Genomic DNA, 11,232 nt, shown 5'->3' on the forward strand with positions numbered 1-11,232 from the left:
CCAAATCAAGCAAAAGATTCTTATGGAATTGCACACTTCTCCCTTAGGAGGACGCTTAGGATTTTTAAAAACTTACCATAGGCTTAAGAGGGAATTTTTTTGGGATGGCCTTAAATTGAATATTCAAAATTTTGTGGTGGAATGTTTGGTTTTCCAACAAAATAAAGTTGAAACAATTAAGAGCCCAGGTCTATTACAACCTTTATCCATTCCAAGCCAACGTTGGGAAGAGGTTTCAATGAATTTTATCATAGGTCTACCCAAGTCCGAAGGAAAGAGTGTGATAATGGTGGTAGTTGATAGACTTACCAAGTATGCACACTTTTGTGCATTATCTTATCCATCTAAAGCGAGTACAATTTCTACTGCATTTATGGAAACAATTCAAAAGATACATGGAAACCCAAAGATTATTGTAAGCGACAAAGATCCCATTTTCACTAGAAATTTTTGGACAAAAGTATTTTCTTGTCTTGGTACTCAGTTAGCTCATAGCTCATCTTATCATCCTCAATCTGATGGGAAAACTGAATGGTAAAAAAAAATTGGAAGGATATCTTCATTGCTTTGTCTCTGATAAATAGACACAATGGGTGAAATGGTTGCCTCTGGCTAAATGGTGGTATAACACTTCATTCTGTACTGCACCAGAAATGACCCCATTTATGGAACTTTATTGATATCATCCACCATCCATCACATCATATTTAAGAGAAAATTCTAAGGTTCAAGGAGTGGAATATCACATTCAGCATCAACGACAATTTATCCAACTCTTAAAGGATAACCTCACTTTGGCACAAAGTAGAATGAAACAACAGGAGGATCAACATTGCAATGAAAGAAGTTTTGATGTAGGTGACTGGGTATTCATATGGATACAAGCATATAAACAAATGTCTGCCAAGCAATCTAAGAAGGATAATAATTATCACCAAAGTATTATGGTCCATAAAAGGTGTTGCAAAAGATTGGTACTATGGCATACAAATTGGAGCTTCTTGAAGCTTCCCGAGTGCACCTAGTTTTGCATGTTTCATGCTTAAAGAAGGTTACAGGTGACAAGCTCCCAATTCAAACAATATTACCAAAACTTGATGAGGAAGGAAAAATCATATTGGAACATGAAGCAGTCATAGAAGAAGAACTCAAAAGCTACAAAATAGATCAATTTCAAAGTATCTCATCAAGTGGAAGAACTTACCCACTGAAGATTCCACATGGGAGGATGAGAATTTTATACAGAAGCATCCAGAACCACTCAAGCATTGAGGAAAACACTTTTTTGAAGGAGAGGAGCATCTTAGGTCCCTATAATACTAGTGACTCCCCCATTACTATTGTCATTGTATCCCTTATTGTTATTATTGTGCCCCTATTGTCCCCATATTATTATTATTGTGCCCCATAGAAGCCCACTATTTTTATTGTTATGCCCTTATATTATTATTGTTATGTCGGCTTTGATTATATTGTGACCCCTTAGACTCCTATACATAGAAATGAGGTTTTGTCATTTTTATCATCCAAGAATTGTTCATTCGTGTAATGTAAAGGAGGTTTCCCCCTCGAGGAGGCTGATTTTGAAGTCGTTTATCTATCCTTTCTATCGTTTTGTGAATTAGTTTCATAACAAGAAGTGTGCTTTGATTCCTAGAAGAGGTCATTGAACTCCTCCATCAACATCTATTTTTCAATTGCCAATTGCATTCCTCCTTTAGACAACTCATAAAATATCTTATTTCTTTCTCTGTAAACATGTTGGAAATATAGATATGTAAAACAGGATTTCAGAAAATTAATTTCCTCTAATATTGGTTGGAGAAGAAAGTTGTCCATTTGATATTCTGCAATTACCTATTTTACCACCAACTTTGAGTCACTAGATACTTGAAGATGAGAGGTCTTTTTTTCTACAACTAAAATCATGGACAACTTTAGCATCATTATCTCAACAAAATTGTATGTTCCACATCCCAAGCCAGCACTAAACTTCACAATATGAAGCTCAGAAATATAAATAATTCCACCTGCACATATGAAATGATTTCCTTTTGCTACATCATCAAAGTATAACCAACTCCTAGATCTATCTATGACCTCCACAATAATTTGCCTTTGGAGCCTTAATAATATTTCCCCGTGGGAAGCCTTTCAAGATATATTGTTTACCTAAGGAACATCATTGAGTTGAAGGTTATATCTTCTATTGGGTTGGATCTAGTACATGGAACTAGAGTACAACATTTTCAAAACTTTTGGCTTTCCTGAGGGTAAATACCTTTTTGATGGAGTAATTGATGGGAGAAACATTTGGGCTAATAATTTGGAAAAATTGCTTAGAATTTTAAGGGATCTCGAAGAGATTGTTAGTAAAGGTATCTTTGCACTATATACACTATTTTACATTGCTCGGGTGCTCTTGGATAGAAATTCCATATTCTTTCCTAATTAATTTGAGAATTCCATCTATTTGCATTGTAGGAAAAATAGTTGTCTCCACCTCCTATTCTCTTCTCCATACAGATGTGGATTTAGTAAATGAGATAGACCTTGATAATGAGATTAAGTCCTAGATTGCATCTACTATATGAAAATTAATTCAAGTACTATCTTTAGCCAAATAATTCATTGATCAAGTAGATTTAGTAAATAAGACAGAGGTTGATAATGAGTTTCAGTCATGGCTTACATTCGTTGCACAAAATGAGATCATTAAAGACCAATAATCTAGTATTGGAAATGTATGTAAGAAATATGGTTGCATTGGGGAAACACACATTTTCTCCATCAATGAATTCTCTTAGGAAATCGAACAATATGTTCCAATATTATTAGCAAGCTTGGAATTACACAAGTATATGATTGTATGAATTTCCATGGGAGCCTTTCTTCAATTTGATATTCACCACATGTGTCGAGATATTCGCTTGATGGCTTGTACACACTCTTGGTTGTTAATCTTTATGCTCTAGTAACCATGATTATTGTTCTATGTTCTTTGTGTTTTGAAATCATTCCTTCACTGGTAGACTAGAACAATGCACCAACATGAGTGGGCCCATAGTTGTTGAAGACATTGAAACAAAGGAGGGAGGGCTAATGATAGATCATATCAATGCTTCAAAATAAATGAGCTTGCTATTTTTGAAAACAATTGAAATAGAGGGAGGAGGATGGTAGTGATATTAAAGTGTGCATCTACTAAAAATACTTCACTTATATCAAACTTGAGGGGTTGTTTGGTTGGAATTGTTTGGATGAACTACACAAAAATAGTAACACAATTTGGAAGAGTATATTTTGGTCACCAAAACATGTAATTATTTGGATAAGTAGTGGATCATAAAAGGTTTAACTCACAAATCCTTTAAACTAGGCCTTTTAAAATGACCATATCAAATCATCAAAATTTAATAGGCATGAATGCGATACAAAAAAATCTATTGGATACTTTAATTCATTCAATTATAACATTCTATTGTCACTCTCAGGATAAAAGTAATCACAGATTATTCTTAACAAATGTGTCTATCCATTTTTTGTTCGAAAGGTAAATTAATGATGGAAGAATGAAGTGAGTGGTGTTTGAGGTTTTGAGGCCTTGTACTCCAAGTTCTAGAAGATTGGGGACTATATGTTATGAAACCAACTCAAGAAAAGATAGAAAAGATAGATCAATGCCTTAGAATTCAGCCTCTTCGAGGGGGAAACCTCCTTTACATTACATAAATGAACAATTATTGGATGATTCAAATTACAAAACCTCCTTTCTATATATAGGAGTCTAAGGAGTCACAATATAATCCAGTCGGCCTAACAATAATAATATAAAGTCACAAAAATAACAATAGAGGGATTCTATGGGGCACCTAAATAACAATATGGGGGTAATAGGGGCACAACAATATAAATAAGGGGTATAACTACAATAGTAATGGGGTAATCACTAGTATTATAGGGACCCAACATGCCCCTCTCCTTCAAAAAAGTGTTGTCCTCAACGCTTGAGTAGTTCTGGATACTTCTGCATAAAATTCTCATCCTCCCATGTGGAATCTTCAGCGGATAAGTTCTTCCACTTGATAAGATACTCTGAAATTGATCGATTTCATAGCTGTCGAGTTCTTGTTTCTGTGACTGCTTCTGGTTCCAATATAATTTTTCCTTCCTCGTCAAGTTCTGGCAATATTGTTTGAATTGGGAGCTTGTCTCCTATAACCTTCTTTAAACATGAAACATGGAAAACTGGGTGCAATCGAGAAGCTGCAGGAAGCTCCAATTTGTATGCCATAGTACCAATCTTTTGCAACACCTTGTACGGACCATAATACTTTGGTGATAATTTATTATCCTTCTTAGCTTGCTTTAGGGACATTTTCTTATATGGTTGTAGCCGTAGGAATACCCAATCACCTACATCAAAACTTCTTTCACTGCGATGTTGATCTGCCTGTTGTTTCATTCTATTTTGTGCCAACACGAGGTTATCCTTTAAGAGTTGGAGGACTTGTTGTTGATGTTCGATGTGATGTTCCACTGCCTGAACCTTAGAATTTTCTCTTAAATATGATGTGATGGATGGTGGTTGATACCCATAAAGTGCCATAAATGGGGTCATTTTTGTTGCTGTATGGAAGGAAGTGTTATACCACCATTCAGCCAGAGGCAACCATTTGACCCATTGTGTCTGTTTATCAGATACAAAGCAACGAAGATATCCTTCCAAACATTTGTTTACTATCTCAGTTTGCCCATCAGATTGAGGATGATAAGATGAGCTATGAGCTAACTGAGTACCAAGACAAGAAAATAATTATGTCCAAAAATTTCCAGTGAAAATGGGATCTCTGTCACTTACAATAATCTTTGGGTTTCCATGTAGCTTTTGAATTGTTTCCATAAATGCAGTAGAAACTGTACTGGCTTTAAATGGATGTGATAATGCACAAAAGTGTGCATACTTGGTAAGTCTGTCAACTACCACCATGACACTCTTTCCCTCAGACTTGGGTAAACCTGTGATAAAATCCATTGAAACCTCCTCCCAACGTTGGCTTGGAATGGATAAAGGTTGTAATAGACCCGGTGTCTTAATTGTTTCAACTTTATTTTGTTGGCAAACCAAACATTCCACCAAAAATTTTGAATATCTGATTTAAGGCCATCCCAAAAAAATTCCTTCTTAACCTTGTGGTAAGTTTTTAAAAATCCTGAGTGCCCTCCTAAGGGAGAAGTGTGCAATTCCATAAGAATCTTTTTTTTTAGCTGGGAATTCTTACAGAGGTATAAGCGATCTTTGTACCATAACGAATCATTTTGCCAGCTAAATGTATCAGAAGTACTGGAATCTTGTTGTAGCTTTCGAATAAGTGCCCACACTTCTTCGTCATTCTTCCATTCCTCCCTTGCTTCGTTTATCCAATCTGGTTGGATAATAGAAATGGCACAAAACAATGCTTCCACATCCTCATCCTTTCTTGAGAGTGCATCTGCCACCACATTTTGCTTCCCTTTTTTGTAGATGATTTCAAAGTCATAACCCAACATCTTTGTGACCCACTTTTGTTGCTCTTCAGAGGATAATCTTTGTTCTAAAAAGTATTTAAGGCTATCATGATCCGTTTTTACCTTGAAGTGTCTTCCCATTAGGTAGGGTCGCCATTTCTTAAGTGCATGGAGTATTGCCAACATTTCCTTCTCATAAATAGCTTTGCTTAAAAACTTTCCCTTGATTGGACGACTTTCAAAAGCAATGGGTCTTTCATCTTGCATTAGAACAGCACCAATTCCATTTCCTGAAGCATCACATTCCACAATAAAGGTTTTTGTGAAGTCCGGTGTAGCTAAGACCGGTGCTTGGCACATTGCCTCTTTAAGATGTTCAAAGGCCTTTGTTGCTTCCGGAGTCCATGAAAATGAATCTTTCTTCAATAATGTTGTTAGAGGTGCTGCTATTCTCCCATAATTCTTAACAAACTTGCGATAATACCCTGTCAACCCAAGAAATCCTCGCAGATGCTTTATGGATGTGGGGATTTTCCATTCCTTAATGGCTTTAATTTTGCTAGGGTCTACCTTAACTCCTTCATGAGATACAATATGACCCAAATATTCCACCTCCTGGACTCCAAAGAAACATTTGGATCTTTTTGCATATAATTGTTTCTCCTCCAATAGTTGTAGCACCTGTCAACATGTTCAACATGATCCTTCCAAGACTTGTTGTAGATTAGTATATCATCAAAAAATACTAACACAAATTTTCTAAGGAATGGTTTGAAAATTGAATTCATCAAACCTTGAAATGTTGAAGGTGCATTGGTAAGGCCAAAAGGCATGACCAAAAATTCATAATGACCCTCATGAGTTCTAAATGTTGTTTTCGGAATGTCTTCAATCTTCATTCTGATTTGATGATATCCCGAACGAAGATCCAACTTGGTGAAGTAAATTGATCCATGCAATTCATCCAGTAATTCATCAATGACAGGAATGGGGAACTTATCTTTAATAGTGAGCTTGTTGAGCTCCCTATAATCCGGACACATGCGCCATGATCCATCCTTCTTGTGCACCAATACTACTGGAGCTGAGAAAGAACTTTGACTCGGTTGAATTATACCAGCCTCTAGCATTTCTGCAACCATACGTTCAATTTCACTTTTTTGGACATAGGGATATCTGTACGGCCTGATGTTTGGAGGAACACTTCCTGGAATCAGATGAATAGCATGATCATGATCACGCATAGGTGGGAGACCTTTGGGAGTCTCAAATACCTTGGAATGATTGTCCAGGACTTTTTGGAGATCTGGAGAAATAGATGATTCCAATGTGGAAACATCTAGCGAACATAATTGTGCAATTACACCTCTTTGCTCCTTTTTTAGAAGCTTTGTCATGCCATTAGAGCTGATTATCTTTCCTGGTTTCCCTGCAATACCCCTTAATTCAACTTCCTTTCCTTCCGTAGAAAATTTGATGAAAAGTTCTTGAAAATTAAAAGCTATTGTACCCAAGGATTGTAGCCATTGGACTCCTAGTACAACATCAGCACCTCCCATTGGAATGGAAAGCATTGGGCTAGTCAATACATATTCTCCCATGGATAGCTTGATATTATGGCACTTTCCAGAGCAATTTATTGTTCCTCCATTTGCAATCATCACTTGACACTCTGGTGCTGGATATAGGAAGCAATTCAATTCTTTTGCTACCCTACAATGAATAAAATTGTGGGTGCTTCCTGAATCAATCAACACTATTACCTTTTTCTTCTTGATTTGTCCTTCTATCTTGATGGTTTGAGGAGTGGTAATTCCCACCAATGCATTACAAGATATGGTTGGATTTATTTGTTCTTCATCTAGGCTTTGTTCCTGGAGTATATCCTCTTCTTTTGACCTTTCTTGCTCCTTTTCTTCTTCCTCTTCTATGTAGAATAATTTCTTCTCAGCACACTTATGACCTTTTATGTATTTGCTATCACAACTGTAACAAAGCCCTTTTGCTCTTTTTTCTTCCAATTGTTGTGGTGTCAACCTTGTAGGTTGTGGAAGACTAGGGGCAACAACACTTCCATCTTTATAGTTGTGAGTGGTATGCTTCCTAGTTGCCATAATTTTGCTTTCCATTTTTCTTGCTAACCTGAATGCCTTCTCTAATGAATCAGGTTCCCAAAGGCGAACATCATGTTGGATATTATCCTTTAAAGACCCTATGAACACATCAATCCTATGCTCCTCTGGAATATCTTTTACCCTTATGTTCAATTTTTGGAACTCCTCAATGTGCTCCATTATTGAACCCTTTTGTTTGAGACTTATCAATTGGCTAAAAAAAGTGTTGCTTTTTGTATCCTCATAATGTGCTATCAATTCTTCCGTAAAAATTGCCCAAGTGATAAATTGTTTACGAGAACAAAGCCATTGATACCATACAAACTGATTTGGTTCCAAATATACAGTTGCCATACGTACCTTTTGTGCATTTTGCACATTATTGAGATCGAAGAATTGCTCCATCTGTAATATCCATGTGGCGGGATCCTTGCCATCAAACTTCCTCATATCGATTTTTGGAATATGGTGATTCTTCGATCCAACATTAGCTTCTATGGAATCATGATTAACATTTCTTTTGTTCTCATCATGAGTTTCCTTTACTACCTTTTCACCATTAGTAAGTATTTCTTGTAGAAAATTTGTCAAATATGTCTTCAAATCTGCCATGCCTGTCTTCAAATTTGTGTTCAAATCTATCTTCAAATTATCCATCTTAGCTTCCATGCCATTCATCTTAGCTTCCACGCCATTTATCTTAGCTTCTGTTAACTTTTTTGAGCGTGACATTTGTTGCACTTGTTCTTGTAATTTTGATATATCATGTAGCATTTCTTCCTCTTCTTCATGAGTCATGCTAGAGTTTTCAGGTTCCTTACTAGGTGTTTACATTTTCTTTCCTCGGGGCATCATTTACTGATAATAATTCTCTACTATGCCCTTTGAATTCCTTCAAAATAAATTTTCAAACCAAGCTTAAGAAAAAATTTAAAAAAATATACACACCTTTTTTCACTTTGTAGGAGCTCGATATTGCCTCTGATGTATCTTTGTACTTTCCAATCATCTAGTTCTGAATTTGTGACCTGTAGTAGCTCTCTGTTTCCTCTTTCCAATGCCACCAGTCTGATCCAAATTGGATTCTCGAAGAAAGCGTTATGCACAATCGCCCAAGATGACCTGATTATAGACATTTCCAGAAGAACGAACTTGTATGAAGTGCCACGTGTACAATTTTCGATCTTTGGTTCTAAAAAAGATATACAAGAAACTACAGTCCATCCTCTATCTGTACCTTCTTACGCAATTTCAATCTGATACCCAGAGAGAAAGTTATGACGATTTTCTCCAGGTCACCTGTTTTGAATGTAATTCAGGAGTCTGCAAAAAGACCAACTTCCTCAGATCATATCTCCATAAATATCGCGCGAAACGCTCTGAAATTTGGACCCAAGGTTCAACGCGATTTATTCTCAAATGGGGTTTTTTTGCGACTTCTGAAACGTGACAGAAAAAACTTTATAGAGAAAATTCCACGATGACCTGTTTGGAGCAGCGAAACCCTAGAATCCAAAGCTCTGATACCAAATGTTATGAAACCAGCTCAAGAAATTATAGAAATGATAGATCAATGCCTTAGAATTCAGCCTCTTCGAGGGGACAACCTCCTTTACATTACATAAATGAACAATTATTGGATGATTCAAATGACAAAACCTCCTTTCTATATATAGGAGTCTAAGGAGTCACAATATAATCCAGCCGACCTAACAATAATAATATAAAGCCACAAAAATAACAATAAAGGGATTCTATGGGGCACAGAAATAACAATATGGGGGTAATAGGGGCACAACAACATAATTAAGGGGTATAACTACAATAGTAATGGGGTAACCACTAGTATTATAGGGACCCAACACTATATATATCTTTTGATTCAGTTACCGGAGAATCCACAGTATGAACATTTTTATGCCAACGTTTCAAATGCCAACTGGGATCCATCATCAGGGCTTATGAATGATGGATCCCAGTTGGGATTTGAAACGTTGGCATAAAAATGTTCATACTGTGGATTCTCTGGTAACTGAATCAAAAGATACAAACTATATATATCTTTGAGATAATTTAGATTACTACAAAATTAAATATTTTCCATTGTACGGAGAGTTGAATTTTTGCATCAAGAATTTAGGGATTGAGGTGAGTGGATTGCAATATTGTGTGATAGTCTCATGAGGTGAAGTAAAAAGAAAGACTCGTCTAATGAGGAATTTTGGCATCTATTATCTTAGGGTACAAGAATAAGTCTCCACTCTCTGATTTAAGTAAGCTTCTCAGCAAACCAGTCAACATAGTTTATGGAGATGCAAATCAGTGCAGAGATTTTAGATAATGTAAGAAACGCAGAAGCAGAAGAAGCCTATATAGTTCTAGTAGAGAATATTAACATGATAAATATTGGGAAAGGAAAAGAGATAAATATCTATTACAAGAATTTGTCTTGCGATTATAATTATTTCAGTGATTTTCAATCCTCTAAGACAACTTCTGACTTAGCCAGAAAAGAGGCCAAAGTTGATTCTCCTTATTCAACTTTCAGACATAATTCTAGTACTCCCTGAGTTAGAAAGCTTAAAAACATGGACTTAGATGAGTTGAATGGGTGTCTAGATATGGGATTCAATTTTAATTATGAAGAAATGTTTAAGATCTCAATAGATTTATAGCCTTGGAGTTGTGTTATGCAATCAACGAATAGTTTCAAGATGACCACCATGAGAAATATTGTCTTGTGTCTACTCTTGATAACAGGGATAATCCAAACAATTAGTGCTATGCACAATCTCCTATTTCCAATTGGAAAATCTATAGCCCAAGAAACCATCCCAATCAAGTGAAGGAATGATTGAAATTTTGGGCTCAAGATGTGGCATGTACTACTCATCTCTGTAGTTGATACTCAAAAAATGAAAGAAAAATCAGATATCATTTTGGGATTCAACTGCGTTAAGTAAGTCATTCATGTATGACCATTTCCATGAGAGGTAGTCGTAACTGACAAATTTCTCATGATTTTTGAATAGTTCACTTAGCACTCATTGCATCGGGTGATGCTCACAGGGGTGAAGAAGTGGGATTGAAACTAGTGAAATGAATCACATAGCATCAATCATCACTTCCGGTGCTTGCACCCGGTAACCAGGACTTCCCAGGAGGTCACCCATCCCAGAACTCCTCTGGCTCAAGCGCGCTTAACTATGGAGTTTTCCCCACAATCAAGCCCACTTAGCTTGCTACCCCATTTGCAAAACCTTAGCAAGTATTGTGCCTCATGAACCATTCAACTAGAGATCCCTTGACTCTTTTTTGAATTTAAGTATGGGGGATTACGCAGTGCATTATATTAGATATCATTTTGGGATTCAACTGCGTTAAGTAAGTCATTCAAGTATGACCATTTCCATGAGAGGTAGTCGTAACTGACTAATTTCTCATTATTTTTGAATAGTTCACTTAGCACTCATTGCATCGGGTGATGCTCACAGGGGTGAAGAAGTGGGATTGAAACTAGTGAAATGAATCACATAGCATCAATCATAACTTTCGGGGCTTGCACCCGGTAACCAGGACTTCCCAGGAGGTCACCCATCCTAGAACTCCT

General features: G+C 36.5%; 1 pseudogene; it reads left to right on the forward strand.

The window, feature by feature from the left end:
• The first annotated feature begins 2,227 nt into the window (after positions 1–2,227).
• On the forward strand, positions 2,228–10,527 carry LOC149266665 (uncharacterized; annotated as a pseudogene).
• Positions 10,528–11,232: the final 705 nt, after the last annotated feature.

Source organism: Pinus tabuliformis, chromosome 6 (genome assembly GCF_031772625.1).
Source record: "Pinus tabuliformis cultivar Carrire ecotype Pingquan chromosome 6, CPIR1, whole genome shotgun sequence".
NCBI lineage: Eukaryota > Viridiplantae > Streptophyta > Pinopsida > Pinales > Pinaceae > Pinus > Pinus tabuliformis.